Genomic DNA, 21,353 nt, shown 5'->3' on the forward strand with positions numbered 1-21,353 from the left:
ATTCCAAAAACAAAACTTCTCATGTTGTCAATGATCAGTCTGCTCATCTAATGTTGAAAATATCCAAATTATGATGACATTTTGAAAATGATTACAACAGACATAATAGGATGATACATATGAATGACCTGATAAATTAATGCAGAAACACAATACTCACATAATCAATGGACTTAGTAATCAATGACTTTGAAAATTCAAATGGACACATCTAGACATTTATTTATTTATTTATTTATTTATTTATTTATTTATTTAACTTAGAGAGACAGAAGCGGTGCGGGGGGAGGGGGGAGGGCAGAGAGAGAGGAGAGAGAGAATCCCTAGCAGGCTCTGTGCTTACAACAGGGCTCAATCTTAGGAACCAACCCAAGAGATCAAGACCTGAGCTGAGATCAAGAGTCAGACACTTGACCGACTGAGTCACCCAAGCGCCCCTATTCTTCTTTGTTTGCACTGAAAAATGCACGAGATACTGTGAATTGGTTTTGCAACTTTAGTTCATTATAATATTAATTTTAACCAAAAAAGTATGACAATTATAAATAACTAATTTAAGCACGTATGAAATAAAGTCTTCTATAGTCTTATTTCCCAGAGATAACCATTTGGATTAGTTTGGTAAATATATTTCCAATTGTTTTAAGTATAGTATGTTGGTACTTCTTTGTCCAATGTTGTCAGTAAATAGACAAACACAGCACCAACAGCTTTACTAAGAGATCAGAACTCAGGCATAACATTCTAGATTACTCCACCAGGCAAACCACTATCACATTTTACCAAATAAGGATGAGAGTAATAGAAATTGCAGAGAACAGGAAGATGTATATCAGCTATAGTATCAAAAACTGCTTCAGTGGCAGAAGTTATAGTTCTTTCCAGTCATCACCCTCTTGTATATTTACTCAGAAAAAAATCAGACACATCAGAATTTATGGGAAACATTTTTCAGATGAAGTATATTTATTTTTGAAAGTAGTTGTGGTTGACTGTGGTATATGAAGTAATGAGCATCCCAGATCTTTGTTCAAAATAAAGGAACTCATGTCTCCTGCTGCTGGAGGTGTTGCTTTCCAAGAGTTTGGATGTGAATTCTTCCCCATGAATTGAATTTTCCTTGGCAAAGGGAATTGCCTTGCTCAAGTTTGGGCTCTCTCACTGGTTGTTATATGGTGTATGAGAGTGACTCAATTTGGGTCAACTCTGAAGGATGCTTCAGCATGCCTGGGTGATTAACTGAGGCTTCTGTTATAACTACCTGTTAGTTCAACATCTTTCTTTCCCAGTCCTACTCTTGTTTCTCTCTAACAGGTACTGTTGTTGAAAATATCCTCAAGAAGTTCCCTGCATGTAAATCTCAGTTTCATTTTTGGGAAGTCTGACTTAGGAACATTTTTCTAGGAAATGAACTTTTCCTTCACAATATTTGGTTAGAAAAAATTAAAAAAGTGTTGAAGGTAAATAAATTATAGTTATTAGCAAAACATATATCATTAATGCAAAAATAAAATTATGTGATTTTAAAGTTTGAACCTTCAAATGCCATAAAACAAGTATAATTAGATTTTATATGTTGATCTCAAGAGATGCCCTACAGTACTATATGTTGAACTTCCGAATAAAAGTACTAACATATTAGGTATTGGATTAAACAAGGATGGATTAAGCATTTAGTTAACAATCATTTTGCTACTGTTCTCGTTGTGAGGAAAGATTTTATGGAGATGATGTTTAACCCATGTTTATTTTCAAAAGCTCTCCCAAGAAATTTTACTGATGCTTTCTTTTTCTATCTATAACTAGCCCAAGATTGGGCGAGGAATTTTAAAATTCATTATAGTAGTCCTTAGAGCTTTGGGCATAGGACAAGTATCAATAAATATTTGATGATAAAAATGATGATGATAATGATGCTCATTTGTATCTTGTCTCTCCTTATCTTTTTATACCTCTTTTATGAAAAGAATGGAGGCAACTCTTCAATATCAGGCCAGGATTAAATGAAAGCTTCTCTCTCTTAGACTTCATTACCATAGGAATGTGGCCTGACATTAGAGTACTTCATAGTTCATTGGAAAAGTCATAAAAACAATTACTACACCATTAGGAGGAACTTTTAAAGAGGAGATTCAAAGTACCCTTCACAGAATTGCTAAGACAAGCAAAAACAATATTCCAATTCATGTATGTTGCTCCCTTATTGTTTTTAGATCATATCAAATGAAGAAGTCAAGAAGCATGTGAAATGAGCCATGTATTTAATTAGGCAACTATGTTGAGAGCTTTGGAAAAGTGAGAAGTTGTTCAAGGTGAAGGTATGTAGTGTATATGTAAATGCAAATAGGCATATGAGGACAGATTAAAAGTGGAAGATATCAGACAAGAGAAAGTGTTAATATTCATAACAAAGTGAGAGAGATAAGTCAGAGTCCTGTTCTAATGTATAGATAATCATTTATTATCTCAGGCATTGACTGAAACGAACATGTTAAAATATTGTCAGAACTTATGAAATTCACACATATATACCTTGGAGGACACACTTTAAGAATGATTATTGGAGGCTAGTCTGAATGAGTGCCCAGAATAGCCTACATGCAGTTAGTGTGTGTTACTGAGTATCAGCAGACTGTTGCACTCCATCTTCCAACTCATAAGGCTAACAACTGAGATCATTAGGATTAACTTTATGGTTTATTATATATAGAGATAATTGCATACAACTCTTTGTTTCTGATTCTGCACACCTTATTCAATCTACTTCAACATCAAATTCTTATTTTATCTTATATGCATATCAAAATCTTTACATAACAAAGAAAGTACTTCAGTAGACAAGACCGAATATTATAAAAGAGCCATAAAAAATAAGTTTGGAGAAGAAAGCGATTTTGTAAAAAGAATTGTATTTTAGGCTACTTGTGTTTACATTTAATGAAAATAAGAAAAAAATAACTAAGAAAGAATATCTTGATATGATTAAAATTTGAATATGTGACAATTTCATTTTAGATAAACATGGCTGATACTCAATGGGATATACTGACACATGACTAGTGTCAAAATATTGAAAAGTACATGTAGTGTTGCCTCAGTTGGTTAAGCGTCCGACTTCAGCTCAGGTCATGAACTTGCAGTTTGTGAGTTCAAGCCCCACATCAGGCCCTGTGTTGACAGCTCAGCCTAGATTGCTTCAGATTCAGTGTCTCCCTCTCTCTCTGTTCCTTCCCCACTTGCACTCTGTCTCTCTCTCACCCTCTCTCTCAAAAATAAATAAAAATTTTTTAAAAAACTAAAAAAAAGAAAAGTCCATGTATTTAACCACCCAATGTGACTCACATTTCTTGGCTGACCCAGGCTCTCTACTGACTATCCAGACTTCACCTCTGATAAGTAAGGGATGACATGTGGTGCAGAAACATTAGGGTGTGCTTGCGTGCTTATATCAAACTGATCATTACATAATTTTATTATGACCTCTGAAGATAAATATCATAAATACATTTTGAAAAGCACCTCATATAAATAAAATGACATTTAGTTAAATTTTGTTGAATTTCACTAAATTGTAATTTTTTGTATTTGGTAGCAATCAGAAGAGAACCAGTCTTTTAATGCCTTTAGTAGGCCAAATTATATTTCTATAGAGAGGAAATATATCTTGAGCACTTGAAATCTTTCTTTAATAATTCAAAAAAAAAAGTAAGATTAAAAGACCTACAATTATGTGACTGGCAGCTGACAAATGGAAGCACTTTACAGAGTCCTGGGGCTGTGAACAAAATGTGTGACATTTTGCAATGCATGTTTCTCTTATTTCTGACAAATCCACCAGGAACTCCACAAGGAGATCAATGAAAAGCTCAAAGTTTTATTCTTCATTTGAATGGGCCCTAAATCCAGGGTCTTGATTAAATTTAAAGATTTTGTTTACCTCATACCCTCCAGGTTATGCACAGAGACATTCTGACATCAAGACTGATTTAGGTTCTATGAAGCAATCTAACATATCAAAGAGAAACACTGCGGGAAAACAAAGCAGACCAACCAGTCCCTCGGCCCAAGCTGTGAACAAAGATAGAGTAGAAAATAAATGTTCCTGATTAGAAACAAGAAACCAGTTCAGCTTATAAAATTTGGGGGTTCTTCTTTAATAATAAAAAATGCAATAATGACAATAATAATAAAAATGCAAAATCATAAATAAAAATCAGGTACAGTAACTTGGAAGAACAACTTCTAGGTGAAGGTCCCTAAAGGTCAAATCAATTAGCTTCATAGTAAACTCATCTGTACTCGCTATTATTTTTAATACAGAGCTGCATGGAAAAAAATGAAAAATTTTCTAAATAATATTATTTCTACTATTCTCCATATGCCTAATTCCACAATTTACTTAAGTGGGAAGTACACTTTAAAACTAAGTCAATTTTGGAGGGAGCCAAGATGGCAGAACAGCATGGAACTTTTTTGTGTGTCTTGCGTCCATGAAATACAGCCAGACTAACATTAAACCATCCTGCACACCTAGAAAACTAATTGGAGGATTAACACAACAATCTGAACAACCTGAACCACAGAATTCAGCAGGTACACGGCATGGAGAGGTGAATTTGGAGAGAAAGAAGCCATGGAGGGAAGGGAGCCTCTTCTGTGGGTGGAGAGAGGACGGAGATGGTGTCGGGGGGAGAAAAAGGGAAAAGCACCCCTCCCCAAAAGCAGCTGGAGAGAAAGTGGAAAATTGGAAACAGCCACAGGGACTAAACTAAAAAGGGAGAAAGGAGAAAGGAGAAGGTTTAAATTCCATTAAGACTGTTAACAAGGGGAGCGCAGAGGCTACAACTCCACAGCTTGATACCTGGCGGTGCTCTGGTGGGAAGGGTGAATCCCCAGGAGCACAGTGGGGTCCTGGAGGTTCTCGGGCCACACGGGGAAAAGCATTTCCACTGCTGGAAGGACACTTGGTAGAGCCTTTTGAGGCCACCTGGTCCCAGCAGACCCCAGAGAACGGCCACATTTGCTGGTGCTGGAACAAGGCCAATAAGGGTGAAACCTGGTGCCAGATGTGTGTTGTGATTTTCCATTATCCCTGAAATGCTGCTGCTACACTATCTCATGAACTTTTTCTGGGCGGGCTGGCACCTGGCCGCAGTCTCAGGGCACTGGCAGCAGCAGGGTCCAGCACACCTCCCTGGGTGCAGCCGACATTCGGCCATTGCTCATTTGGCCATTGCTTGGTGAGACCCTCCTGCAGAGCGGTGGAACGGGTCAAAGCCGCAGTCCTTCAGAAGTAAAGGGCCGGGGAAAACAGCAGCATCTGAGACAAAAATTGGGAGACAGGTACTGTCTGGGGCCTGGTCACGGAGAGTGAAAAAGCGGGAGTGGACGAAACCTGAAGACAGAGGATGGGTGCACGATTGCTGATCCGGGAAAACAGACTGGGTAGCTGTGTAGTGCAATTTTCACTGCTCCCGCACATGAGTATAGGCACCTACCAGCACAGCAATACACCCCAGTAAGATAGCAGCGCCATCTAGTGGAGAGCGGAGCCATTACGCTAAGTCCTGCCCAAATGGGCCAACCTCACTCTTCAAGAACACAAGTCTCATAGCCGGTTTAGTTTATGGACTATAAAGCTCTACAAAGACTGACTTCTAGGGGAAAATGAAGTAATTTCAGTCCTATTTCAATCTGTTAGAAAGTTCATTTATGCAATTTTCTTTCTTTTTTTTTTCTTTTTCTCTTTTACACTTTTTCTTGAATACAGAAAAAGAAAAAAATCCTTTTTATTTTCAATTTTTATTAAAAATATTCTTTAATTTTTATTACTATATTTTTTACTTTTCTGTAATTTTTTTCACATTCTATTTTACTTCCATCATTTTATTCTAGTCTACATCAGTGTATTCACCTTTTCAAATTTTCAATTTCCTTTTTATTTCTTTGTTCTCATTCTTTTTCCTTTTTTCTCTTTTTCATTTATTTACTTTTTCTTGATTGTGGAAAGAGAAAAACTTCTTTTTTACCTTCAATATCTATTAAAATATTTTTATTTAATTTTTTACTATTTTTTTGCTATTATGTATTTTTTTTCAAATTCTATTTTACTTCCATCATTTTATTTTAGTCTACTACAGTGTATTCACTTTTTAAAATTTTCAAACGATTTCCTTGTTTTCTTTCTTTTTTTAAGTCTTTTTTCTCTTTCTTTCTTTCCTGAATACAGAAAAAGAAAAAAATTCATATTTATTTTTAATTTTTATTAAAAATATTTTTCTTAGTTTTTTTCTATTATATTCTTTACTTTTGTGTATATTTTTGAAATTCTATTTTACCCACATCATCTCATTTTAGTCTACTTCAATGTACTCGCTTTTTCAAATTCTCAAACGATTTCCTTTATTTTCTCCCCCCCCCCTTTTCTTTCTCTGTTCTGTCAAACCACTTCCGACACCTAGACCAAAACACACCTAGTTTCTAGCTCACCTATTTGATTTTTGTGTGTGTGAGTGTTTTTACCTTTTAATTTTAATATTTTTTTAATTTGATTTTTTTAATTTAATTTTTTCTACCTCATTAATTACTTTTATCCCTTCAAAACGACAAAACGAAGGAATTCACTGAAAACCAAAGAGCACAAAGAAATGACAGCCAGGGATTTAACCAACACAGAGACAAGCAAGATGTCTGAACCAGAATTCAGAATCATGATGATAAGAATACTAGCTGGAGGCAAAAATAGATTAGAATCCCTTTCTGCAGAGATAAAAGAAGTAAAAACTAGTCAGAATGAAATTAAAAATGCTATGACTGAGCTGCAATCATGGATAGAGGCAGCGGCAGCAAAGATGGATGAGGCAGAACAGAGATCAGTGATACAGAGGACAAACTTAGAATAATGAAGCAGAAAAAAAGAGGGACATGAAGGCAAAAGAGCATGATTTAAGAATTAGAGAAATCAGTGACTCATAAAAAGGAAAAACATCAGAATCATAGGGGTCCCAGAAGAGGAAGAGAGAGAAATAGGGGCAGAAGGGTTATGTGAGCAAATCATAGCGGAAAACTTTCTTAACCTGGGGAAAGACACAGACAGCAAAATCCAGGAAGCACAGAGGACGCCCATTAGATTCAACAAAAATTGACCATCAACAAGGCATATCATAGTCAAATTCACAAAATACTCAGCCAAGGAGAGAATCGTGAAAGAAGCAAGGGAAAAAAAAGTCCCTAACCTACAAAGGAAGACAGATCAGGTTTGCAGCAGACCTATCCACAGAAACTTGGCAGGCCAGAAAGGAGTGGCAGGATATATTCAGTGTGCTGAATCAGAAAAATATGCAGCCAAGAAATCTTTATCCAACAAGGCTGTCCTTCAAAAGAGAAGGAGAGATAAAAAGTTTCCCAGACGAACAAAAATTAAAAAAGTTTGTGACCACTAAACCAGCCCTGCAAGAAATTTTAAGGGGGACTCTGAGAGGAGAAAAGATGGAAATAAAATACATACATACATACATACATACATACATACATACATACATAAGTAAATACCAAAAGCAACAAAGACTAGAAAGGACCAGAGAACACTACCAGAAACTCCAACTCTTACAGGCGACATAATGGCAATAAATTCATATCTTTCAGTACTCACTCTAAACGTCAATGGACTCAATGCTCCAATCAAAAGACATAGGATAACAGAATGGATAAGAAAACCAGATCCATCTATATGCAGTTTACAAGAGACCCACTTTAGACCTAAAGTCACCTTCAGATTGAAAGTAAGGGGATGGACAACCATCTATAATGCTAATGGTCAATAAAAGAAAGCCAGAGTAGCCACTTATATCAGACAATCTAGAGTCTAAAATAAAGACTGTATCAAGAGATGCAGAAGGGCCTTCTATCATAATCAAGGGGTCTATCCACCAAGAAGTCCTAATAATTGTAAACATTTATACACCAAATATGGGGGTCCCCAAATATATAAATCAATTAATCACAAACATAAAGAAACACATTGATAGTAATACCATAATAGTAGGAGACTTCAGCACCCCACTCACAGCAAAGGACAGATCATCTAATCAAAAAATCAAAAAGGAAACAATAGCTTTGAATGATACATTGGACCGGATCAACTTAACAGATATATTCAGGACATTTCATCCTAAAGCAGAAGAACATACATTCTCTCCAGTGCACATGGAACATTCTCCAGAATAGACCACATACTGGGACACAAATAAGCCCTAAGCAAGTACAAAAAGAATGAGAACATGCTGTGCATATTTTCAGACCACAATGCTATGAAGCTCCAAATCAACCACAGAAAAAATTTGGAAAGGTAACAAATACTTGAGGACTGAAGAACATCCCACTAAAGAATGAATGGGTTAACCAAGAAATTAAAGAAGAAATTAAAAGGTATATGGAAGTCAATGAAAATGATAACACCACAACCCAAAAACTTTGAGATGCAGCAAAGTATATAGCAATCCAGGCCTTCCTAAAGAAGGAAGTAAGATCTCAGATATACAACCTAACCTTATGCCTTAAAGAGGTGGAAAAAGAACAGCAAAAAAAAAAAAAAAAAAAAAAAAAACCAAAACCAGAAGAAGACAGAAAATAAGAAGGATTAGAGCAGAAATGAATGCTATGAAAACCAAAAAAGCAGTAGAACAGATCAATGAAACCAGAAGCTGGTTCTTTGACAGAATTAACAAAATTGATAAACCCCTAGCCAGTTTGATCAAAAAGAAAAAGGAAAGGACCCAAATAAGTAAAATCAAGAATGAAAGAGGAGAGATCACAACCAACACAGCAGATAAAAACAATATTAATAGAATATTATGAGCAATTATATCCCAATAAGATGGGCAGTCTGGAAGAAATGGACAAATTCCTAGAAACATATACAGTACCAAAATTGAAAAAGGAATAAATAGAAAATTTGAACAGACCCATAACCAGTAAGGAAATCGAATTACTAATCAAAAATCTGCCGAAAAACAAGAGTCCAGGGCCAGATGGCTTTCCAGGGGAATTCTACCAAACTTTTAAAGAAGAGTTAACACCTATTCTCTTGAAGCTGTTCCAAAACATAGAAATGGAAGGAAAACTTTCAAATTCATTCTATGAGGCCAGCATTACCTTGATTCTAAAACAAGACAAAGACCCCACTAAAAAGGGGAACTATAGACCAATTTCGCTGACAACCATGGATGCAAAAATCCTCAACAAGATATTACCCAACCAGATCCAACAATACATTAAAAAAATTATTCACCACGACCAAGTAAGATTTATACCTGGGATGCTGGGCTTGTTCAATATCCACAAAACAATTAACTTGATTCATCACATCAATAAAAGAGAGGACAAGAACCATAAGATCCTTTCAATAGATGCAGAGAAAGCATTTGACAAAATACAGCATAGTTTCTTGGTAAAAACCCTCAAGAAAGTAAGGATAGAAGGAACATACCTTGAGATCATAAAAGCCATATACGAACGACCCAATGCTAATATTATCCTCAATGGGGAAAAACTGAGAGCTTTCCCCCTAAGGTCAGGAACAAGACAGGGATGTCCACTCTCGCCACTGTTATTCAACATATTATTGGAAGTCTTAGCCTCTGCAATCAGACAACACAAAGAAATAAAAGGCATCCAAATCGGCCAGGAGGAGATCAAACGTTCACTCTTTTCAGATGTCATGATACTCTATATGGAAAACCCTAAAGATTCCACCAACAAACTCCTAGAACTGATTCATGAATTCTGCAAACTTTCAGGATGTAAAATCAACGCACAGAAATCGGTTGCATTCCTATACACCAACAATGAAGCAACAGAAAGAGAACTCCAGGATTTGATCTCATTTACGATTGCACCAAAAACCTTAAAATACCTAGGAATAAATCTAACTAAAGAGGTGAATAATCTATACGCTGAGAACTATAGAAAGCTTATGAAAGAAATTGAAGAAGTCCCAACAAATGGGAAAAAATATTCCATGCTCCTGGATACGGAAGAACAAATAATGTTAAAATGTCGATACCACCCAAATCAATCTACATATTCAATGCAATCCCTATTAAAATAACACCAGCATTCTTCACAGAGTTAGAACAAATAATCCTAAAATTTGTATGGAACCAGAAAAGACCCTGAATAGCTGAAACAATGTTGAAAAAGAAAACCAAAGCAGGAAGCATCACACTCCCAGACTTCAAGAGGTACTATAAGCTGCAATCATCAAGACAGTATGGCATTGGCATAAAAAGAGATACTCAGATCAATTGCAGAGGTACTATAAGCTGCAAACCCAGAAATGGACCCACAAATGTATGGCCAACTTATCTTTGACAAAGCAGGAAAGAATATCCAATGGAATAAAGACAGTCTCCTTCACAAATGGTGCTGGGAAAACTGGACAGCGACATGCAGAAGAATGAACTTGGACCACTTTCCTACACCATACACAAAAATAAACTCAAAATGGATGAAAGACCTCAATGTAAGACAGGAAGCCATCAAAATCTTCCAGGAGAAAGCAGGCAAAAACCTCTTGATCTTGGCCGCAGCAACTTCTTATTAAACACATCTCTGGAGGCAAGGGAAACAAAAGCAAAAATGAACTACTGGGACCTCATCAAAATAAAAATCTTTCCCACAGCAAAGGAAACAATCAGCAAACTAAAAGGCAACTGACAGAATGGGAGAAGATATTTGCAAATGACATATCAGATAAAGGGTTAGTATCCAAAATCTATAAAGAACTTATCAAACTCAACAGCCAGAAAGCAAATAATCCAGTGAAGAAATGGGCAGAAGACATGAAGACTTCTCCAAAGAAGACATCCAGATGGCCAACCGACACATGAAAAAATGCTCAACTTCACTCATCATCAGGGAAATACAAATCAAAACCATAAAGAGATACCACCTCACACCTGTCAGAATGGCTAACATTAACAACTCAGGCAACAACAGATGTTGGCGAGGATGTGGAGAAAGCGGATCTCTTTTGCACTGCTGTTGGAATGCAAGCTAGTGCAGTCAGTCTGGAAAACAGTATGGAGGTTCCTCAAAAAATTAAAAATAGAAGTACCCTACGACCCAGCAATTGCACTACTAGGTATTTATACAAGGGATACAGGTGTGCTGTTTTTTTGTTTTTTTTTTGTTTTTTTTTTGTTTTTAATTTTTGGGACAGAGAGAGACAGAGCATGAACGGGGGAGGGGCAGAGAGAGAGAGGGAGACACAGAATCTGAAACAGGCTCCAGGCTCCGAGCCATCAGCCCAGAGCCTGACGCGGGGCTCGAACTCACGGACGCGAGATCGTGACCTGGCTGAAGTCGGACGCTTAACCGACTGCGCCACCCAGGCGCCCCGACAGGTGTGCTGTTTTGAAGGGACACAGGCACCCCAATGTTTATAACAGCACTATAGACAATAGCTAGAGTATGGAAAAAGCCCAAATGTCTATCGACTGATGAGTGGATAAAGAAGATGTGGTATATATATTCAATTACTCGGCAATCAAAAAGAATGAAATCTTGCCATTTGTAACTACATGGATGGAACTGGAGGGCATTATGCTAAGTGAAACTAGTCAGTCACAGAAAGACAAATATCATATGACTTCACTCACATGAGGACTTTGAGACAAAACAGATGAACATAAGAAAAGGGATACAAAAATAATATAAAAACAGGGAGGGGAACAAAACAGAAGAGACTCAAAAATATGGAGAACAAACTGAGGGTTACTGGAGGGGTTGTGGGAAGGGGGATGGGCTAATTGGGTAAGGGGCCTTAAGAAATCTACTCCTGAAAGCATTGTTGCTCTATATTCTAACTAATTTGGTTGTAAATTAAAAAGATAAAAAAAATAGGGGCGCCTGGGTGGCTCAGTCGGTTAAGCGGCCGACTTCGGCTCAGGTCATGATCTCGCGGTCCGTGAGTTCAAGCCCCGCGTCGGGCTCTGTGCTGACAGCTCAGAGCCTGGAGCCTGTTTCAGATTCTGTGTCTCCCTCTCGCTGACCCTCCCCTGTTCATGCTCTGTCTCTGTCTGTCTCAAAAAAACAAATAAAAACGTTAAAAAAAATAAAATAAAAAAGATAAAAAAATAAAAAATGATAAAACTAAGTCAATTTCATCATAAAACTAGAAATCTATGATGAAAAATATCTATTGAACTCACTGCTCTCATATTTAATTTTCTAACATTAAAAGTACTTTGACTGATGTGCTTGTTTTAATCCTTAAATCAACAGTATAACATTTTACTCATACAAAAGGTTTAGGCAATGGATAATGAGCTGCACACCAATTCATAGTTTCGTAAATTTTAGTATAGTTTCTGGAGTAGCATTTTAAAGACTATATGTCTTAAGTATTTAATTTTAAAATCCAGTTAAAATGCAAAGTCAGGTGATAATTATAATGCTTTGTGTTTTTTTATGGCAGTTTATGATTTACAAATAAATTGCATGTGTCCATTTGATTTAATCTTTAACCAAGCTGTCAAGTTGATGTTATCCACAGGAAACAGATGAGGCACACTGAGAGCTGTACCGCTGAGTGACTTTGTCCTATATCAAATAGTCATAAAAGCCAGCTTTGGATTGATGTCTTCTGATTTAAAATGAGTGGTCCAATGCATGTTATGTAGGAATCTGAGTTTAAAGGTATAAAGATACAGTGGTGTTCTGGTAAATGTTTAACAACTTGCTCTTAGAAGAAAAAACTATTAGGGGGAAAGGTCTTCTTTATAACATTATCTAATTCCCCTTGTGTAAATCATCCCATTTTTAAAATTTCAATTTAGCAAAGTTATGTCAACCATCTCACTAACTTCATAAAAATTTAATATTCAGCATTCATAAGCCAGTGTGAGAAGGCTTTATCACACTACAGGAAAGGTACTTTCCTGACTGTTTTCTTGAAGTTGATTAAGATATTAGAGAAGTGCAAACATGTGTATAATGGATGAGTAAGGCAATCCAGATGGTCAGTTATGGAAGTTGGGATGTGGCACTAAAATGAGAAAATCTGTGTAATGTATGTGTGGCAGAAACCGTTCCTCAACATGTTATCAGATATTATCATCATTAATGAGCATAAGGGGGCTGAGAATTAAAAGGTAACTTGGGGGAGTATTTACACTACTATGAGTATGAAGGTCATAAAATCATTTTGTTAAAAAACTCATTGAGTCTTGGAGGAGGGGCCAAGATGAGGAAGAGCATGGAACATTTTTTTACATATCTCATCCCTGAAATGCAGCCAAATCAACACTAAACCACCTTGCACAACTGGAAAACTGATTTGAGGATTAACACAACAATTTGTACAACCTCAACCACAGAACTCAGCAGGCACACAGTGCAGAGAGGTGGACTGGGGGAGGGAGAAGCTGGGGAGGGAAAGGAGCTGTTTTTGCCTGCGGAAAAAGGACAGAGATGGCAGGGAGAGTACAGGAAAAGCAATTGCCACAAAATAGCAGCTGAAGAGAAAGTGGAAAAGTGGATACAGCCACAAGGACTGAACGAAAAAGGAAGAAAGTAGAAGGGAGAGGGTTTAAGTTCCATTAAGACTCTATAAACAGGGGGAGCGCAGAGTCTGACCTCTGCAGTTTGATATCTGGTGGTGCTCTGTTTGGAATTCCCAGGAGCAGAGAGTGAGGACTGAGGGGTCCTTGGGCCACATGGGGGGGTCCCCTCCTAGGAGGACATTTGGTAGAGGCTATGCGGTCACCCCACAGGCAAAGGTCCTAGTGGACCCCAGAGAACAACCACCTTTGCTGGTGCTGGAACAAGGTCATTAAGGGTAAAGCCTGGTGCCAGATATGTGTTGTGATTTTCCATAAAACCTCAACCACTACTGCTACAAGATCGCACAAACTTTTTCTGGGGTGGGCTGGTACCCAGCAACAGTCTCTAGGCATCAGCAGCAGTGTGATCACCCAAACGTTCCTGGGGGCAGGATGGCACCTGGATATTGCTCAGCAAGACCCTCCCCCAGAAGGTCTGAGTGGGTCAAAGCTGCAGTCCCTCAGAAGTGAGGGGTTGGAAAACACAGCTCCATTTGAGATAAAACTCAGGAGGGAGGTGCTGCCTGGCAGACTGATGGCTGGGTCATGGACACTGTAGAAGCGGGGAGTGGACGGAAGCCAGAGACAAAAAAGGGGTGCTTGATTGCCAGTCAAGAGCACGTAGCTCCGACATTAGAGACTGGGTAGCTGGGTGATGTCATTTTCACCCCCCCCCCCCCCATGCATGTGCATACACGCCTAGAAGAGCCACAGCAATCCACCCCAGTAAGCTGAGCAGCACCATCTAGTGGAGAACGTAGCTGTTACAATAAACCTCACCCAGCAAACTGCTCTTGACAAACACAAGTCACTCCACCTGCTTAGTTTACAGACTGTAAAGTGCTTCGCAGCTTGAATTCTATGGGAAACCAGATGTAATTTCAATCATACTTCATTCTGTTCACTGGTCTTTTATTTAATTTTTTTCTTTTTCTTCTTATTCTTGAATACAGAAAGAGGAAAAAAAATCTATTTTCATTTTCCATTTTTATTAAAAAGATTTTTCTTTAATTTTTTCTACCACATTTTTACTTTTTTGTAAATTTTAAATTCTAATTTACTTTCATCATTTCATTTTATTCTCTTTTATTACATTCAAATGTAATCAATTACATCAAATTTTCAAATGATTTCCTTTTTTTCCTTTTTTCCTTTTTTTTTTTTTCTTTTCTTCCCTTTCCCTTTCTTCTCTAATCTGTCAAGTTTATTTCAACAACCAGACCAAAACACACCTCGGATCTAGCATCCTTTATTTGATTTCTTTGTGTTGTTTTTAATTTTTTAATTTTAATTTTTTTCACTTTATTAATTCCTTTTCATCCTCCAAAATGATGAAATGAAGGAATTCACCCAAAAAGAAAGAACAAGAAAAAACGACAGCCAGGGACTTAACACAGATAAAAGCAGGATGTCTGAACCAGAATTTAGAATCTCGATAATAAGAATACTAGCTGGGGTTGAAAACAGATTAGAATCCATTTCTGCAGAGATATAAGAAGTGAAAGATAGGATGAAATAAAAAATGCTATAACTGAGCTGCAATCTTGAAAGAATGCCACAGTGGCAAGGATGGATGAGGCAGAGCAGCGAATCAGCAATGTAGAGGACAAACTTACAGAAAATAATGAAGAAGAAAAAAAGAGGGACACCAAGGTAAAAGAAAGAACATGAAATAAAAATTAGATGGGGTGCCTGGGTGGCGCAGTCGGTTAAGCGTCCGACTTCAGCCAGGTCACGATCTCGCGGTCCGTGAGTTCGAGCCCCGCGTCAGGCTCTGGGCTGATGGCTCAGAGCCTGGAGCCTGTTTCCGATTCTGTGTCTCCCTCTCTCTCTGCCCCTCCCCCGTTCATGCTGTGTCTCTCTCTGTCCAAAAATAAAAAATAAAAAACGTTGAAAAAAAAAATTTAAAAAAAAATTAGAGAACTCAGTGACTCATTAAAAGTCAATAACATCAGAAGCATAGGGATCCCAGAAGATGAAGACTGAGAAAAAGAGGTAGAAAATTTATGTGAGCAAATCATAGCAGAAAACTTTCTGAACTTGGGGAAAGACACAGACATCAAAATCCAGGAAGCACAGAGGACCCCCATTAGATTCAACAAAAATTGATCATCAACAAGGCATATCATAGTCAAATTCACAAAATACTCAGCCAAGGAGAGAATCATGAAAGCAGCAAGGGAAAAAAATCCTTAACCTACAAGGGAAGACAGATCAGGTTTGCAGCAGACCTATCCACAGAAACTTGGCAGGCCAGAAAGGAGTGGCAGGATATATTCAGTGTGCTGAATCAGAAAAATATGCAGCCAAGAAGTCTTTATCCAGCAAGGCTGTCCTTCAAAAGAGAAGGAGAGATAAAAAGTTTTCCAGACAAACAAAAATTAAAGGAATTCATGACCACTAAACAAGTCCTGTAAAAATATTTAAGGGGGACTGTCTAAAGGAAAAAAGACATAAAAACAAACAAACAAACAAAAAAACAAACAAACATGAAAACCAAAAATGACAAAAAGCAACAAAGACTAGAAAGGACCAGAGAACACTACCAGAAACTCCAACTCTTACAGGCGACATAATGGCAATAAATTCATATCTTTCAGTGCTCACTCTAAACATCAATGATCTAAACGCTCCAATCAAAAGACATACGGTAACAGAATGGATAAGAAACAAGATCCATCTATATGCTGTTTACAACAGACCCATTTTACACCTTAACACACCTTCAGATTGAAAGTAAGGAGATGAAGAACCATCTATCATGATAATAGTCACCAAACAAAAGCCGGAGTAGTCATACTTATATCAGACAATCTAGATTTTATATAAAATACTGTAACAAGAGATGAGTAAGGGCATTATATCATAATGAAGGGGTCTATCCACCAAGAAGAACTAACAATTGTAAACATTTATGCTCCAAGTGTGAGAGCACCCAAATATATAAATCAATTAATCACAAACATAAAGAAATTCATTGATAATACCATAATAGTAGGGAAACTCAACACTCCATTTAGAGCAATGGACAGATCATCTAAACAGAAAATCAACAAGGAAAAATGGCTTTGTATGACACACTGGACCAGATGGACTTAACAGATATATTCAGAATATTTCATCCTAAAGCAGCAGAATACACATTCTTTTCAAGCACACATGGAACTTTCTCCAGAATAGATCGCATACTGGGACACATATCAGCCCTCAACAAGTAGAAAATATTGAGATCATACCGTGCATATTCTCAGACCACAATGCTATGAAACTCAAAATCAACCACAAGAAAAAATTTGGAAATATAACAAATACTTGGAGACTAAAGAACATCCTACTAAAGAATGAATGGGCTAACCAAGAAGTTAAAGAGGAAATTAAAACGTACATGGAAGTCAAAGAAAATGATAACACCACAGCCAAAACCTCTGGGACACAGCAAAGGCGGTCATAAGAGGGAAGTATAAACCAATCCAGGCCTTCCTAAAGAAGGAAGAAAGGTCTCAGATACACAACCTAACCTTATATCTCAAAGAGCTGGAAAAATAACAGCAAATGAAACCCCAAACCTGCAGAAGTTAAGAAATAATAAAGATCAAAGCAGAAATCAATGCTATCGAAACAAACAAACAAAAAAACAGATCAAGAAAACTTGAAGCTGGTACTTTGAAAGAATTAACAAAATTGATAAACACCTAGCCAGTTTCATCAAAAAGAAAAAGGAAAGGACCCAAATAAATGAAATCAACAATGAAAGAGGAAATATCACAACCAACACAGCAGAAATAAAAACAATATTAATAGAATATTATGAGCAATTATATGCCATTAAAATGGGCAATCTGGAAGAAATGGACAAATTCCTAGAAATATATACAGTACCAAAACTTAAACACAAAGAAATAGAAAATTTGAACAGACCCATAACTAGTAAATAAAATCAAATAGGTAATCAAAACTCTCCCAAAAAACAAGAGTCCAGGGCTGGATGACTTAAAGCAGAATTCTACCAAACTTTTAAAGAAGAGTTAACACCTATTCTCTTGAAGCTGTTCCAAAAAGTAGAAATGGAAGGAAACTCTTCCAAACTCTTTTGATGAGGCCAGCATTACCTTGATTCCAAAACCAGACAAAGACCCTACTAAAAAGGAGAACTATAGACCAATTTCCCTGACGACCATGGATGCAAAAATCTTCAACAAGATATTACCCAACCAGATCCAACAATACATTAAAAAAATTATTCACCATGACCAAGCGGGATTTACACCTGAGATGCATGGCTGGTTCAATATCCACAAAACAATTAACGTGATTCATCACATCAATAAAAGAGAGGACAAGAACCATATGATCCTCTCAATAGATGCAGAGAAAGTATTTGACAAAATACAGCATCCTTTCTTGATAAAAACCCTCAAGAAAGTAGGGATAGAAGGAACATACCTCGCGATCATAAAAGCCATATATGAACGACCCAATGCTAATATCATCCTCAATGGGGGGAAAACAGAGCTTTCCCCCTAAGGTCAGGAACAAGACAAGGTGTCCACTCTTGCCACTGTTATTCAACATAGTATTGAAAGTCTTAGCCTCAGCAATAAGACAACACAAAGGAGTAAAAGACATCTAAATTGGCAGGAGGAAGTGAAATTTTCACTCTTCACAGATGACATGGTACTCTATATGGCAAACCCAAAAAATTTTTTCCACCAACAAACTCCTAGAACTGATTCATGAATTCTGCAAAGTTGTAGGATATAAAATCAATGCACAGAAATCAGTTGCATTCCTTTACACCAAGAATGAAGCAACAAATAGAGCTCAAGGAATCAATCCCATTTACAATTGCACCAAAAACCATAAAATACCTAGGAATAAAAATAACCAAAGAGGTAAAAAAATCTATACACTGGAAACTATAGAAAGCTTATGAAAGAAACAGAAGAAGACACACAAAAAAAGTAAAAATGTTTCATGCTCCTGGATTCGAAGAACATTGCTAAATGTCGATACTACCCAAAGCCATACTATCCATATGTCAATACTACTACCTATTCAATGCAATCCCAAAATAACACCAGCATTCTTCGCAGAGCTAGAACAAACAATCCTAAAATTTGTATGGAACCAGAAAGACCCTGAATAGCCAAAGCAATCTTAAAAAAGAAAACCAAGGTAGGAGGCATCACACTCCCCGACTTCAAGAGGTACTACAAGGGGCGCCTGGGTGGCGCAGTCGGTTAAGCGTCCGACTTCAGTCAGGTCACGATCTCGCGGTCCGTGAGTTCGAGCCCCGCGTCAGGCTCTGGGCTGATGGCCCGGAGCCTGGAGCCTGTTTCCGATTCTGTGTCTCCCTCTCTCTCTGCCCCTCCCCCGTTCATGCTCTGTCTCTCTCTGTCCCCAAAATAAATAAAAAACGTTGAAAAAAAAAAAAAAAAAAAAAAAAAAAAAAAAAGAGGTACTACAAGCTGTAATCATCAAGACAGTATGGTATTGGCACAAAAACAGACACTCATATCAATGGAACAGAAAAGAGAACCCAGAATGGACCCACAAACGTATGGCCAACTAATTTTTGACAAAGCAGGAAAGAATATCCAATGGAATAAAGACAGTCTCCTCCGCAAATGGTGCTGGGAAACTGGATAGCGACATGCAGAAGAATGAACCTGGACCACTTTCCTACACCATTCACAAAAATAAACTCAAAATGGATGGAAGACCTAAATGTAACACAAGAATCCATCAAAATCCTCCAGGAGAAAGCAGGCAAAAACCTCTTTGATCTTGGCCGCAGCAACTTCTTACTCAACACGTCTCTGGAGGCAAGGGAAACAAAAGCAAAAATCAACTATTGGGATCTCATTAAAATTTAAAGCTTCTGCACAGCAAAGGAAACAATCAGCAAAACTTAAAGGCAGCCGATAGAATGGGAGAAGATATTTGCAAATGACATATCAGATAAAGGGTTAGTATCCAAAATCTATAAAGAACTTATCAAACTCAACAGCCAGAAAGCAAATAATCCAGTGAAGAAATGAGCAGAAGACATGAAGAGACACTTCTCCAAAGAAGACATCCAGATGGCCAACCGACACATGAAAAAATGCTCAACTTCACTCATTATCAGGGAAATACAAATCAAAACCACAATGAGATACCACCTCACACCTGTCAGAATGGCTAACATTAACAACTCAGGCAACAACAGATGTTGGCGAGGATGTGGAGAAAGTGGATCTCTTTTGCACTGCTGGTGGGAATGAAAACTGGTGAAGCCACTCTGGAAAACAGTATGGAGGTTCCTCAAAAAATTAAAAATTGAGGGGCTCCTGAGTGGCTCAGTCGTCTAGCATCCGACTTCAGATTGGGTCATGATCTCACAGCTCATTAGTTCGTGTCCCACATCGGGCTCTGTGCTGACAGTTCGGAGCCTGGCACCTGCTTCAGATTCTGTGTCTCCCTCTCTTTGCCCCTTCCCAACTCGTGCCATGTCTCTGTCTCTCAAAAATAAATAAACATTAAAAAAATTAAAAAGTGAATTAAAAATAGAACTACGCTATGACCCAGCAGATGCATTACTACGTATTTATCTAAGGGATATAGGTGTGCTGTTTCAAAGGGGTACATACACCCCAATGTTTATAGCACCACTATAGATAATAGCCAGAGTATGGAAAAAGCCCAAATGTCCATCGACTGATGAGTGGATAAAGAAGATGTGGTATATATATTCAATTACTCGGCAATCAAAAAGAATGAAATCTTGCCATTTGCAACTACATGGATGGAACTGGAGGGTATTATGCAAAGTGAAATTAGTCAGAGAAAAAAATATTTTATGACTTCACTCATATGAGGACTGTATTTATTTTTCACATGAGGAATTTAAGATATAAAACAGATGAACATAAAAGCAGGGAAGCAAACATAATATAAAAACAGGGAGGGTGACAAAACATAAAAGACTTAAATATCGAGAACAAACAGAGGGATGCTGGACGGATTGTGGGAGGGGGATGGTCTAAATGTGTAAGAGGCCTTAAGGAATCTACTCCTGAAATCATTGTTGCACCATATGCTAACTAACTTGGATGTAAATTAAATAATAAATAAACCCTATTGAGATTAAAAAAAAAAAACAACTCATTGAGTCGTATGTACTAGGCAAGCACTGTGGTAATAGCACAGCAACAGGCTTAGGTACCATTTGAATGTTAATATTATGGATAAAACTTAGCCACAAGGATGATATGAAACCTCTTAAAAACCAGACTATTATTAACTGGTAGAGCTGGGATTCAAACCCAGGGAATCAAATATGAGAGTCTTCATTAAACATTCAAATAATTCTGTGAATAATGTATTAGGGAGTTGTCAACTTTATTCTGTTAAAATAAGAATGACCATTGAAAACTATGTGTCAAGGCTAGAGACAAGGGAAGCAGTGGGGTGGCAGTTTCATCAGCACAGTTGTTAATCAGTAAGAACTGAACTGTGATGATGATAATGACAATAAAATTAAGTGACACAAAAAAGTATCTCCATTTCATTTTAGCTCATCATCAAATTTCTCTTTCTTCTTTCTTTTTTCATAAAACCATATTAAATTTTAGAAAATAGTGGAAAACAGGGGCACCTGAGTGGCTAAGTTGGTTGAGTGTCTTACTCGATCTCAACTCAGGCCATGGTCTCATAGATTTTGAGACTGAGACCTACATTGGGTTCTGCAATTCTGTGCTGACAGCA

At 37.4% G+C, this 21,353-nt stretch overlaps 1 protein-coding gene across 1 annotated transcript in view; it reads right to left on the bottom strand.

The window, feature by feature from the left end:
- LOC131515421 (protein eyes shut homolog) overlaps window positions 1-21,353 on the bottom strand; it is a 319,079-nt gene that overhangs the window by 38,629 nt on the left and 259,097 nt on the right. The gene's annotated exons all lie outside the window — the stretch shown is intronic.

The sequence above is a fragment of the Neofelis nebulosa genome, chromosome 6 (genome assembly GCF_028018385.1).
Source record: "Neofelis nebulosa isolate mNeoNeb1 chromosome 6, mNeoNeb1.pri, whole genome shotgun sequence".
Lineage (NCBI taxonomy): Eukaryota > Metazoa > Chordata > Mammalia > Carnivora > Felidae > Neofelis > Neofelis nebulosa.